The sequence below is a fragment of the Ochotona curzoniae genome, unplaced genomic scaffold (genome assembly GCF_017591425.1).
Source record: "Ochotona curzoniae isolate NIBS_2020 unplaced genomic scaffold, NIBS_Ocur_1.0 contig_2723, whole genome shotgun sequence".
Lineage (NCBI taxonomy): Eukaryota > Metazoa > Chordata > Mammalia > Lagomorpha > Ochotonidae > Ochotona > Ochotona curzoniae.
The window spans coordinates 4,445,613-4,460,062 of NW_024465573.1; the positions used below are offsets into that span (position 1 = coordinate 4,445,613).

Consider the following 14,450-nt stretch of genomic DNA (forward strand, 5'->3'; position numbering starts at 1 on the left):
CCTCCAAGTCTCCCACTTGGGTGCAGGAGGGGATGAAAGCCTTGGGCCATCCTTTGTTGCTCTCCCAGGCCATTAGCAGGGAGCTAGATCAGAACTAGAGCAGCCAGGACTTGATTCGGTGCCCATGCGGGATAACACTGCAGAGGCTTAGCCTGGTACACTATAGTATTGGCCCATTTTGGACCAATTTTAATGAGGAAGTGGAGTAATTTTCTATACATCAGAGAGGGAAAAACAAACCAAAGAGAATTAAAATACTAGCGTTATTATAACTAAGACACACTGAGGTTAATTAGTATCAGAATACAACAGTCATACAAGATTATTCTCTAACCTCCCACACTCCACTTTTGGCTTTCACTCATTTAAATCAATGTCACAATAAGGTTTGTAGGAACATTAAAGACATAATAAGCCATCTGTGCTTGGAAATGGAGGTAATCGTTTCTATTAAGTGGAGTAACAGGGTATGGTAAAAATAGCTTCTGACTTCACAGTGCTGACTCTGTATTTCAATTAGCTGTATGACTTGGCAACACACTCAATCCTTTTGGATCTCTCTTTCCTCATTAGTAAAATTAAGATAGCTGGGTCTTATCTCATGTTTTCTAACACAGTCATAGAAATTAAGTAATAGATGAACATACACTTTGTAAATTCTAGGTTTAAATACAGACACAAATATTAACATTGTGTTCCTGCTGCTCTTGACCCTACACTTAAAATGTTTTATATATCTATTTTGATTTATTTGAACAGCAGAGAGAGAGAGAAAGTGGTCGTCCATCTACTAGTTCACCCCACAAATGCCTGCAGCAGCAGGGAGGGGCTGAAACTTGGAATCTGGAATTCAAGCCAGGGTCTCCCATAAGAGTGACAGGGACATATGAAGCAGGCCCATCATTACTGCAGCCCTGGCTGTGCATCACCAGGAGCCTGGAACCAGAAGTAGAGCCATGGCACACACCCAGGCATACTGCATGTGGGCATCCGGAGTGGCACCTTTACCTCTGTACCAAATTCCTACCCAGAGTTTCTATCATTAAAACACCCACAGACACTTAGGAAACACAAGATTGCAGACTGCATAAATGGAACTTATTGGAAAAAGTATTTCTATGCAGAGACAGATTATAAAATCTCTTGGGACTTCAAACAAAAATAGTATTTTTAAAAGGGGTTTTAAAAAAATCAGCAGTGGCAACTAACAAGAGAGAGTATACCTTTATTGCCATAACCTTCTCAAAGGAACAAAAAAAACTGTACTATATAGATTAGCTAAGCAAGGAGCCTAGTCCAACCCAAGAAACCATTACCAAGAAAGAAGTTGAGGCAAAAAATTATGAGCATACTGATAAATAACTTTCAGTTACAGAAAAGTGGGCTGGGGGTAGGGGTGATATGGAGTCAGCCAAGTAGAGGAAAAAAAATTGGGGGACAAGAAGATTCTGTGTCCCCCTGCATCACTGATGCCAGAGCATCAGGATTTTAGTGAAGGCAAACATGATGAAACAAAGTAAACAGGAAATCATTAAAACAAACAACAAACAAAATTTCAACAGGACTTGAAAACTTCCCAAGATCCAAATTGAAAAGGTGAAAGGATTCCAAGTCTAAGGGAATCCTTCACCTATTCCATCTCCTAATGCATGCCTTCAAATATGTGAACTAGAATGCGATGGTTTAACAAGATCTCAGGAAAGACAGCTGAACCCACATGGTCACATGAGAGCTGAACTCAATGTCAGAGATGTTTTCCCATAATGCTCTAGCTCTCCAGTTTGATCTGGGAGGAACAAAACACAGTAGCAGGATCAAAGAGAGTTCCCTCACTCTATTCAGCGAAGAGATGATCTGGAGAGAGAGTCTACTTTTAAGCAGAAGCAAGAAGATGTATTTTGGCATAGATCACAGCAAAAAAAAAAAAAAAACAAGGAAAGGAATACATCAGCGAGGAAGAGGCACTGTCAGAACTCCATTTAAAAGCAAATACAACTAAAGGGATAGGAAATGCCCCCAAATAATCCAAGTCTACAAATTAATCAATAAGTACATAAATATTTAAAAGCAAGAGCTCAGAGACAATGATAAACAGAGCTATCAAAACAAAAAGAGCAACAACGCAGCACTATTATTGGCCAAATAAATTAGAAAGGATGACCTAGGAATATTATACCCAGCCAAGTTTTATTCAGAAATAGACTTTAACAAGCAGATATTTTGAGAAAAGAAAAAATTTGGGGAAAAGAACATCAATCTATCCCTTCATGGAAATAACCCCCCAAAAAACACTACTCAACAATGATCGAAAAGAACCAGTAATAACCACTAAATCTATTTAAATACAAAGACAAAACTCAAAGTTAACAATTGTATTGTTAGGCTCACTTGACACTATAGCCAACTCAATTTAGACAGAAATATTCATTTATATGTAAAATTAAAAGCCACAGACAGAAATTAACCTACTTGTTTTCACTGGCAAGAATCTACAAAATAAAAGACCTATAAATTGGACAGTGTTAGATCCTGAAGTTGTCTAGGATCATTACGCCAGAGAGAATTCACTGCCATTCCCAAACATCTTCTCTTCCTATTTCATATAGCACAAAAGCTACTTAATTAAGCTAGCTAAAAACTGTCATTGTGACTCCTTTCTCTCCTATCTTTTCTCTCCACTTCTTTCAATAGATCAGCACATCCCACCAATTCTCCCAAGTATCTCATAAATCTATCTGTATCTATGTTGCCCACTCCTCTAGTACCAGCCACTATCATTGATAAATTGTATTGCTGCCACTTTCTGTGAACACATGAGCTAGATAAGTTCCTTTCACATCTGTTCTAGTTTCTTCATGACAGACCTTCTCTACTGCAAAAACTGTAATGCTGAATACTACATTTCCCATTCTCCCTTGAAGATGAGATTTAACATCTGTCAATCAGAGCCAGCCCTGGGGAGAAAAGCAATGAATCTATCAGACAAGCTGAGGAAACAGTTTGGCTAGAGATTTCCCAACTTCTAAAGTGCAGTTCAAGCAGCACATTCTCTGGAAGCATTTGATGATCACAAGATTGTAGTCAAAGTGTCGTGATCAGCACCAGGGACAGCAGCTGGCCGATTTCCCCCCCCCCCCCCCCCCTTGATTCTGGTAGAGATAGCAAGGATTTGAATAAACCAATTCTGTGGTACTATCTTGGTGTCAATCATAGGGAAGTGGCCTATGTCTCTTTTTCTAAGTCTTCCAAATATTTTTAAGAACATTATTTACTTTCTAAAATGTATCTCTTCTTCATTACAGCACCCATGACTTTCAGGATACCCTCAAGACAATTCTTGCCTACATTATAGCCAAAACATTGGTTAAAAAAAAAACACAAATTTATTTATATCACTCTACTTAAAACCACAAAATACTCACCAGAACAAATCCCTTACATTTTTAACATGTTTGAGGCATGAAGAATTTCAGCTCCCACATCTGGGAGGGCCTAATTTAATCACATAAGCATCAAAAGTAGAGAAATTTGTCCAGCTAGTAGAAGATGCATGAGAAGGACTTGAAACCCAAGGATTTACTGAAGACAGACAGGTACATGAAAGTCTGAGGAGGGATAGGATTCTTTAAAAAAAAAAAAAAGATTTATTTTTATTGCAAAGTCAGATTCACAGAGAGGAGGAGAAACAGAGAGGAAGATCTTTCATCCAATGATTCACTCCCCAGGTGACTACAAGGGCCGTTGCTGTGCCAATCCTAAGCCAGGAGCCAGGAACTTCTTCAAGGTCTCTCACATGGGTACAGGGTCCCAAGGCATTGGGCTGTCCTTGACTGCTTTCCCAGGCCACAGGCAGGGAGCTAAATGAGAAATGGGGCTGCCAGGATTAGAACCGGTGACCAAATTGGAATTCCAGCATGTTCAAGGTGAGGACTTTAACTGCAAGGCCACCATGCCGGACCCAAGGGATAGGATTCTGTCACCATCCCAAATTAGCCTGCAAAACGAGGCTTTTCAACAGCCTCCAATAAGGAAAACAATCCCCTTGACACCCTGGTTTATGAGACCTAAGTAGAGGACACAGCCCAGCCAAACTGTATCCAGATTTCTGGACAGATTTTTAGTACCTTACTATAATAGTAACAGGAAACTAATACATTGGCTATCAAAGGCCTTTCAAGATCTGGGTCCTTCATAACTTTCCAATCTTATTATGTGCTACCTCTATGATCATTTTCTGTGATGTCCTTTTAATATCTTTAAATCTTAAAGTCACCACTTATTTGCTAATTTGCATGTAAGATAAGCAGTGTATGGTGGTTAGACTTCAGAGGCAAGATAGAAGAAATATTAGTGAAGAAAAAGTATTAGCGCTGTGACTCATTACACACACTGGATATGTTCCCTAAAACAATCTACATCAGTGAAAACCATGATTGCAAGACAATCTGTTTATTTTCACCTTTATTCTATTTCACCTTAGCAGAAAAAAAATCAGGAAACACAAGAAGTCATGATTTTATAAAATATCCAGTCCAGTCAATTTTAGGAATCAATTTCTTCCTACTTTCCAGATTGGATATTTTGTTCACTACTCAAAAGTCCATCAAAGCTGAACTATACTTGCATATTTTGTATTATATGACCTTTTCCTAGCATCTGTTCAATGACTTCCTAAAGCTGTACTCTTAAGATCTAAATGGTTTCTGATGACTAAGTCTTCTTCAAAATGAATGATCTTAATTTATATTTTGTCTCTTAGTATCTTCATCTGACTATTAACAGCAAGTATCTGATATTTATATGCTTCATTTATGAAGTGGGCAAAATGCCATAAACTTACTTTGGAAGATGTTATCAATAAGAGTGTATTGCAATCATCAAATGCTAAAATGTAAAATGTGCTATATTTGTGTTCAGAAGTTCTCTCTTCCATTCCAACACGACCTTCCAGCAGAAAATGACCAATCACAGGCAAAGCACAATTTACTACACAACATAAAGGCCAGCATAACCACATGGGCAACTGGGAGTGAGTGATAAATGGAAACCAATTGCTCACTGCAACCTTGTGAAGAACACCACCCACGGGCAAACTGGTGTGTGCTTTTTTTCCTCTCAAATAAAAATACTCACTTGGAGAGAAAAGCTTCTTTCAAATCTAAGGGTTTTTGATTCATGAGCAGTTAGTAATCAGGCAGGGGTTGAAGGTGGCACTAAAAAAAGAAGAAATGGAAACTGTGGCCACTTCAGTGGATATGAACCAACACTACTGCCGGTGTAAACATGCAAACCTTTACACAGGAAGACCCTTGGCCCAGGAAGATCCATCTACTGGAATGCATGACAGTGGCATGATGCTCAGAAATGTGGCATTCAGGAAGATTTGTCTCTTTCTGCTTACCCTCTCTGGTTTCACAAAATGGAGGAACATTTTTCACAACCACAATTCAGTTGCTAGTCTACAGAAGAAGATTTGGCATACTATTTGAAAATGACTACATGTCCCTGCCACCGTTGATAATAAGTCTCAGAGATGGATAAAGACAAAAATGTTAATTTATTCTTACCTGCAGAGGAGCTTTGTATACTATCCTAATTCAAGTAGTATATATTTTACATAATTTTAATAAATTAGAAAACTAAACTATGTCTGGTATCAGAATTTGTATTGTGTGTGTGTGGCAGAAGAATTTCATATTTGGATATCTGTGTCCCAAATACACAGAAAAAGCAGTTCATAGACTATCTCAGAGAAAGATGAGAGGATTTTCACCTTACTCTGGTGCCTACACCACAACAGATTCATAAATATCCTAAGAGTTCACTCTTACACTCTGTTCTCTTTTCTGTTTATGCTCTACCATCACGGAGTTGTCACTTAAGTCACAGCTGCTCCCCATTTACTTCTCTCAAGTGTTTGTAATTTGCTTTGCTTCTAAAATTGTTTATTCTCACCTTTCACACACAGCACAGCATCATAAACTGAACTGAACAGTTTTCATATAGTTAATTTTTTAAAATCAAAACCTAAGGTATGGAACTATGTTTGTTAAAATCCAAATGTTGGCAAAACCACACCTAGTGAATGGGTCAGAATGATGGAGACTGGATTCGGCACAGTAGCCTAGCGACTGAATGGTTTTCATGTGCCGGATTCCATACAGGTGCCTGTTCGTGTTCTGCCTGCTACATTTCCCATCCAGCTCCTGCCTGTGGCCTGGGAAAGTGGTAGAGGACCGCACAAAGCTTTGCGACCCTGCACCCACGGGGGAGACCCCGAAGCAGCTCTTGGCCCTGGGCTTTGGATTGGATTACCTCTGGCTGTTGTAGCCATTTAGAGAATGAACCAGCAGATAGATCTCCATCTCTCCTCTCTGTAAATCTGGCTTTCTAATAAAAATAATCTTTTTTAAAAAATGGAGCCTATCCACATGATAGACTACTATTTACTTAAATACATGAATTCAACACACATTTATAAATATGAGGAGGATTTTGGTTAAAATGGCTCCAAAAGTTTCCATTTTAGTGCATTTCTGCTCCAATTCAGAGTAGCAATGAACAAATATTAAAGGCTCGATTCCTAGAAGATACTGTGAATAATCAGCATCTGGGCCATAAGCTGAACAGAACTATAAATACCAGAACTAAAAGCATAAGATCACTGGCTTCAAATCCTGGGCAGACAGCAGCAGAAATTTTAGTCCTATACAGCAAGGGAAATCCAATTTGTTCTATGGGAAAAAGCGGAACCTGAGCCACACTCAGTGCTTAAAGCATGGGTCAAGTTTAGGTAACGTGAGGCTTTGCGATAGAAGCTGGCCCAGGTACTTGGATTCCTGTGACCCATGTAAAGACTTCAGTGGATTTCCTGGCTCCTGGCTTTGTCCTGGATCAACCTCAGCCATTGCAGCCACGTGGACAGTGAACCAGATAGAAGATCAGTCTCTCTCTTCCTTTTTCTCTCTTAAAAAATAAAAAGTGTGAAAGATAACTGCCAGGAGTTTAATCAAATCCTGTATCTACACAATCTTTGTAATTATTGTAAGGAAAGTTCTCCAAAATATACTATTAAGAAATGTTTCTGAGCCAGGAATCCAGGAAACGGTTAGAGGCAACTGCAAAACCATTAGACAGTGAGAGGTGAGCTCCAACAGGAAGACCTAACAATTTAAATTGTGTATCTAAAATAGATGCACACACAGAGAAGATAATGAAGCAAACCCTAACAGAACAAAAACCAAACATAGATTAATCCAGAATCATACTTGGAGATAACAGTATTCTTCTCTCTGTCATTGATAAACCAAATAGAAAATTGTTTGAAAAGATTTGAAATACCTGAATAACACTACCAATTTGATCTGACATTTATGAAACACATCATCTAAATCAGAATATTTATTTTTTTCTAGTATACATGGGATTACTGATGATATTCTAAGGCTCAAAACATATAATAAGTTTAAAAGAATTAAAATAATACAGAGCATTTTCTCAAATCAATGTGAAATTGAACTAGAAATCACTAACAGAGATAACCAGAAAGTGATCAACTATTTGGAAAATAAATATACTTGTAAATAATTCATAAATAAAAGAGGAAGTTACAGAAAATTCAGAAAATTTCTGAACTCAAAGAAAATTGAGGATATTGGAAAGTTTGGATAGAGCTAAAGTAGTACTCGAAGGGAAATTTATAGAATTAAATGCTTATGGCAGAAAACAAGAATGATCTCAAATAATGCAAGCTTAACAAACTAAAAAAGAATGAGAAAATTGAACCTAAAACCCGAAAAAATTCATAAAAATGAGCATAAATCAACTAAACTATATAAATCTTACAAAAAGAGAAAATATCAACAAGGCCTGAAGTTAATTCTTTAAAAAGATTAGCAAATTTGACAAATTTCTATTTCCAGACTGATTAAGGAAAGAACACATCACAGAAACAAAAAAGGAAGGTAGCTACCATCACAAACTTTATACACATTCCAGGCTGAGCTTCTAGTAAGTTAGTAATATGAACAACTTTATGCCCATTAGATCAAAATCTAAGATTAAATGAATAAGTTCTTTCAAAGATGCAAAATACTAAGACTCATTTAGGAAGAACTGGGTAATTCCTGTTATAGCTAGTACATAAATTTACATTGGAACAGATGATTTCACTGAGAAATTCCACAAGATATTTCAGAATAAGAAAAAGTACTAATCCCACACAAACTTTTTTAGAAAAGAGGAAGTAACATTCAGAAACTTATTTCTAAAGCCAATGTAAGCTGCTATCCAAAAAAAGAAGATGAAAATATTATAAGAAAGTTACAGACCATTATTCCTCATAGAAGTAGACACAAAACTCCTTCATAAAGTTATTCACAATCAAAATAATCTATATAAGATAAGAGTTCTATCTGGATTGTATCTCAAGCTTCTAAGTCTCTGCAGCTGCCTCCTATGACACTAACATCCAATATGGGCACCAGTTCAAGTCTTGGCTGCTCCATTTCTGATTCTGCTATCCATTAATGTCCCTAGGAAAGAAGTAGAAGATGGCTCGAGTACCTGGCCTCTGTCATTTACCTGGAGACCTAGATGGAGTTCCAAGCTCCTGGATCTAGTTTGACCCAGCCCTGGCTGAGATGTGGCCATTTGGGGAGTGAAGCAACAGATGGAAGATTCGTCCTTGTCTCTTTCAGATAAATATACAAATATAAATATATCTTTAAAAAATATGGTTAAGATGATGGATTTTATGTATATTTCACTGTAATATTTTAAAACGCTTAAGATAGTAAATGTTATATACATCTTTAATTTAGAAAATCATGAACTAAGGGAATTAACACCAATTTTACAAAATCTTTTTCATACAACAGAAAGATAAAAATACCAACTTACTTTGTGGTATCAAAAGCACATGAAACAAATTATAAACCAATATTTCCCATGAACTTAAGTACAAATATGTCCAACAAAATATCATCAAAGTAAATCCAGCACTACATCAAAAAGAAGCAAATATCCCAAATGGGATTTATTCTAGTTGTGTAAGGCTAGTCCAGCATTTGAAAATCAATGAATACAATTACCATATGAACAATCAAAAGAACACAATGTTTTAATTGACAAGGAAAAGCGCTTGAAAAATCTAATGCCTCATGACAACATAAACTTTCAGCAAGGTATAAATAGCAAAGGATGACCTCAACCTGATAAAAACCATCTACAGAAAACCAGAAGCTAAAATTACACTAAGCCGTAAGACACAATGTTTTTCCCTGAAATGAGTAGGAGGAAGAAAAAGCAAGGATGTATCTCTTACTCCTCTTATTCTACACAGTACTGAAAGTTCTAGCCACCACAAAAAGGTAAGAAAAAGCACTTACACAGATGGGAAAACAGAAATGAAAGTATCCATATTTTCAAATGACTTGAAATAGGTATAATCCTAACAAAAGATGTTTAGGAATTGTAGGGAAAAAAATTTTAACGTTAAAGCAGTAATCAAACAAGACCTAAATCAATGGTGAATATATCAATCTTCCCTGAACTGATCTATAGGTTTAACAAAATTCCTATCCAAAAACCTAACCAAGCTTTCTTACAGACATAAGATTACTTCAAACTTTTTATAGAAAGGAAAAGCCCTAGAAAGAGCAAAAATATGAAATAAGAAACTAGCAAAAATCATTCCATGCAATATTAAATCTTACTATACAGCTTAAGTAATCAGAATAATATTATATAGGAGACTAAGTGACATACAGTCAAACAGAACAAAAGAATCTAGAAACAGACACATGCAAACATACTACAGTTTTAAAAAAATGTGCAAAAAGCAAAGCAATGGGGGAAAAGACTGTATTTTTAACAGTACAAGAACAACTTAACAACTAGAAATCAACAAAATATGGAATTTGGCTTAAATTTACATCTCACAAATAATTAACCCTAAATGAATTATGAACTTAAATGTAAAAGATAAGACTATAAGACTTTTAGAAAAGAAACAAAAATCTTATATCTCTATGGCTAGGCAATAGGCTCTTGACATTAAAGTCACAATTTATAAAAGCAAAAAAGCGATAAAGTAGACAGCAAGCTAAAAATTGTTGCCTTACAAAAGGTCACATAAAAAGTAGGCAAGCCACAGAATAAGGGAGAATGTTTGAAAGCCAATTCTCAACAAAGGGCTAGTATCTGTATACAGAGCTCTCAAAATTCAGCAGTAAAGAACAATTTGATCAAAATATGGACGAAGAACATGCAGACATTTCACTAAAGAGGCTGGTACAGATGGCAAATAAGCTCAAGAAAAGATGTTCCATATCCTCAGTCACTGGGGAAATGGAAGCAAAGCCCACAATGAGATGGCACACACCTGCCACAATGACTACAATCAGACACAGTGACAAGACCAAATGTTGGCAGTTATGTGAGAAACTAGATCACACATCCACAGCAAGGAAGAATATAAAATGCTACAGTTGTTCTGGAAAACTTTGGTAGTTTCTTATAAAACTAAACATGTAATTACCATATGACCAGCATTTACACTCCTGGGTGTATTTATCCTAGAGGAACAAATACACATATTCACACAAAAAGCTGTACATGAATGGGAATAGATAACTGTATTCATAAAAACCCAAACTGGTATCAATGCATATATCTTTCAGATGCCTTTTAGAAAGCTAAGCAACTTCGGCTTGTTTATTGCATGTATATGCAATAAAACAGCCAGAATGAAAACACACACACAACACACAACAGTGCAAATAAGAGAAATCTGAACAAGATCAAAGATCTTGGTTGTGATATTTTCACTACAGTGCTACAAAATGTTGAACAATTCTAGTGTGCATTTGGCTAAATGGCTAAGACATTCTAATAGGATACTCTGTTCCACACCAGAGTGCCTGGCCTATTCTGCTGTGGGTACAGATTCCAGCTTCCTGCTCACGTAGATTGAATGGCAGCCATCTAGGAGGCAGGCGATTTGCGTAGTTGAGCAGGTGGAAGACCTGCACCAAGTTTCCCAATTCTGGCTTCCAGTTTCAGAGGTCCCCAGCTGTTGTCATGCCCTTCTCTCTCTCCGTCTGTTTCTCAAGTAAGCAAATCACAACTTAGGAAAACTACATAAGGGTATACTGGATCCCACGACATTATTTCTTACAACCATATACAAATTTACAATTATCTCAATGATTTCAATTAAAAACAGACCATATAATATATGATTCCATTTACACAACACTTTGGAAGTCAAAATCCCCAAGCAAAAAAAAGAGATCAGTGGTTGCTAGAGGGTGGGCATCAGGGAGATGGGTCCCTAATCTTCTGCTGGGCTGGGAAAGCGGCAGGAGTCAGAGTCTGAGGTCCTTGGAATGACAAAGGCTGTGACCCAGAGGGAGAGCTAGCGTTTCAGAGGCTCTGCCTGTGCGCCGCACAGAATGCTCCTTTTGTGTCCCATCAGATTCCGAGCTGAATGTGAGGAGTGCTGTGTCACGGCCCTTGTCAGGGGATGATGGAGCCTGGCAGTATGGAGCACCCCAGGAGACTGGCATCCAGGTTAGGAATGTTCCCTCGCAACAGCAGGTCCTCTGTCTGCAAGGACTATGAAGTAAGGGGCACAACACACTAGGATTTCTCTGGCCTTCATCGCGATGGTGTCCAAGAACGGGCCGCTGCCCTGCTCTCACAATGACACGGCGATACAATCAGCTCTCAGAAAAGCCATTAGTCTAGGCAGGGAAAAGACTTATACTCCACTGGTTAAAAAGTACTGACCACTAATGACAGTCAGATAAGTATTGTAGGAATTCCTAATGTAATCTTTGACATCAAAAATAAAGGATTTTCCTGGAACACACTGTAGTGTAGAGATCCTCCAGGACAAACAGGAAGCAAGGAACCCAAGGGGAAGAAAAGCCTTTAAGAAAATCTGCTTCCTGGGGCCTAGCACAGTTGCCTAGTGGCTAAAGTCCAGGATCTCATGTGGGCACCAGATCTCATCCCAGCGACCCTGCCTCCCATCCAGCTCCCTGTTTGTGGCCTGGGAAAGCAGTGGATGATGGCCCAAAGCCTTGGGATCCTGCATCCATGTGGGAGACCCGGAAGAGGCTCGGGGTTCCTGGCTTCAGATTGGTACAGCTCTGGCTGCTGGGGACTCTTGTGGGATGGATCAGCGGATGGAGGATCTTCCTCTCTGCCTCTCCTCTCTGTATATTTGACTTTACGTGAAAAATAAAATAAATCTTAAAAAGAAAAAGAAAACCTGCTTCCAGCTTCCACACTCTGACAAAAGCAAAGCATTTCCTTCTTGAACAGTTCCCTGGATCTGTGTCCCTGATTCATGGATGAAAAAGAGACATTCTAAAACATGAGAAGTTTCTTTATCCCTCATTGACCACAAAACAAAATCACTGAGCCCCAAAGGATATGCAATGTTTCTTTTAAAAAAAAGTTGCATCATTTGTCTTTTTTTCTCTTTAAGAGTAAACAAAGGAGGACTGTGTATTAGTCAGGTACTAAAGGTAATTGAATCTCTTGGAGGAAATGGAGAGAGAAAACAAATACAGAAAAAACTAATAAATACAGGCAACATTAGCTAGGCATCTCATAAAAAGCAAAAATATTAAACATGAACGTGTTAACATGCGCCAGAGCCTTAGTTAATGGAGCTTTCTGTCTAAATAATATTTATACACTCCGAAAGAAGTTTGGGCTACAAATACCAGAAAACTTCCCAACACATTTTCAGAGAACTACTTCAAATTCCATAGTGACAGTCAGTACTAATGCAGGTACCTCTGTAAAAACACATGATGTCCCAAACTCATATTTTGCTTGCCCAGTGTCTTCTTTATTAGCTAGGTGTGTATCTCCCAGCTTCTTCTAACTGCAAACCAAGATCTGCCCTTGTGACTTCCCCACCTGAAACCTCTCACTGCTTTGCCTCTGTCTCAGGACGAAGCTCTTATCCCCCCAGCGTGTCAAACAAGGTCTCTAAAAGCCTGCCCTGGCTCCTTCCTTTCTCCCCGTGTCTTGCCGGTCTCCAGTCCCAGCAAGCTGCTGCAGTTTATAGCAGGGACAGTAGTGCACGTATCAGACACATTTCGTACCTCTAGACATTCATGTCCCATGCTAGTCACAGCTATCTGAAACGGTTTCCCTTCATCTTCACCAGGTTAACTCATTAATTTTCTAGTAAAGCACTATCTTGTAGCAGACCTAACTCCTTCTCTTTTGTGCTCCTGTAACAAGATGCAAATATTCAATCCTTTCACTGAACTGTCTGGCTAGGGAGATAGCAAAGGCACAGAACAGGAAAGGTGCCAACTTCCACAGAGCTCATGCGCAGTGCAGAGAGACAGAAAAGGCACAAGAAATGTAGGCCAGGTGTTGATAAGTGACAAGAAAAGTAAAAGTAGGTTAAGAGAATTTCAGCAGACAGAATAAGTGTGCTCTTTTAGATGGGAGAGGCGGAGTGAAGAGCAGTAAGGGAGAATCAAGCAGGTAACTGGGCATATTCCAAACCTTGATTTCTTTGTTCCACAAAAAAAAAGAGGGGGGGAAAGACACAAAGGCTTGTGCTGGGAGTGTGCCCAGGCTGTCCCAGGACAAGGAAGGTGTTTCACTTCACTTTTTATATATGTATAAATTTGCATTCTTATTACCTGGCTGCTTTGTGGAGCACAGGCTACGCGGGAGCAAGGGAAAAAGAACAGGTAAGAGATGATGATGGCTTGGGGCCTGCATTGTGGCTTAAGAGAAAAAAGCTGCTGTCTGCAATACTGGCATCCTATATGGGCACCAGCTTATTTCCCACTTGCTCTACTTCCAATTCAGCTCCCTGCTACTGTCCTAGGAAAAGCAGCTAAAGATGGCCCAAGTGTGTTTGGGTCACCATATCCAATTGAGAGACTTGGATGAAGCTCCTAGCCTCTGGTTTTGGGCTGGCTCAGCCCTAGCCATTTCGGAAGTGAGTCAGCAGATGGAAAAATCTCTCTCTCTCTCTCTCTCTCTCTCTCTCTCTCTCTCTCTCTCTCTTTTGCAATAGCCTTCAAATAACAAATCTTTAGAGAGAAAAACAAAGAGAGTGTGCAAGATAATGGTGAAAGCTTAAACAAAAATGAGTGGTAAGTGATGGTGACACTTTAGTATATATTTTTTTAATGTAGAGCTGAAAGGAAGAGGAAACAAACAAAAAACCCAGATGGGCTAAATGTGTGGAACAAAGAAATCAAGGTCAAATGACTCTAGGGTTTTTGCCCTGAGAAAATGGAAAGATGGAGCAAAACTCTGCAGAGGAGCAGGCACGGTGGTGTAGGCCAGAGGGAGGGAAAGGCACAGGTCATGCACAGTGTCAAAATCACAAGTTCACTCTTAGATTATTCTAGGTTTAGGGATCCAGGTGGAGATGCCAAGCAGGTGGTTGGAAATTC

General features: G+C 38.6%; 1 protein-coding gene across 3 annotated transcripts in view; it reads right to left on the minus strand.

The window, feature by feature from the left end:
• Positions 1-14,450, minus strand: part of LOC121154046 (tubulin-specific chaperone cofactor E-like protein) — a 155,606-nt gene that overhangs the window by 91,633 nt on the left and 49,523 nt on the right. The window lies entirely within an intron of this gene.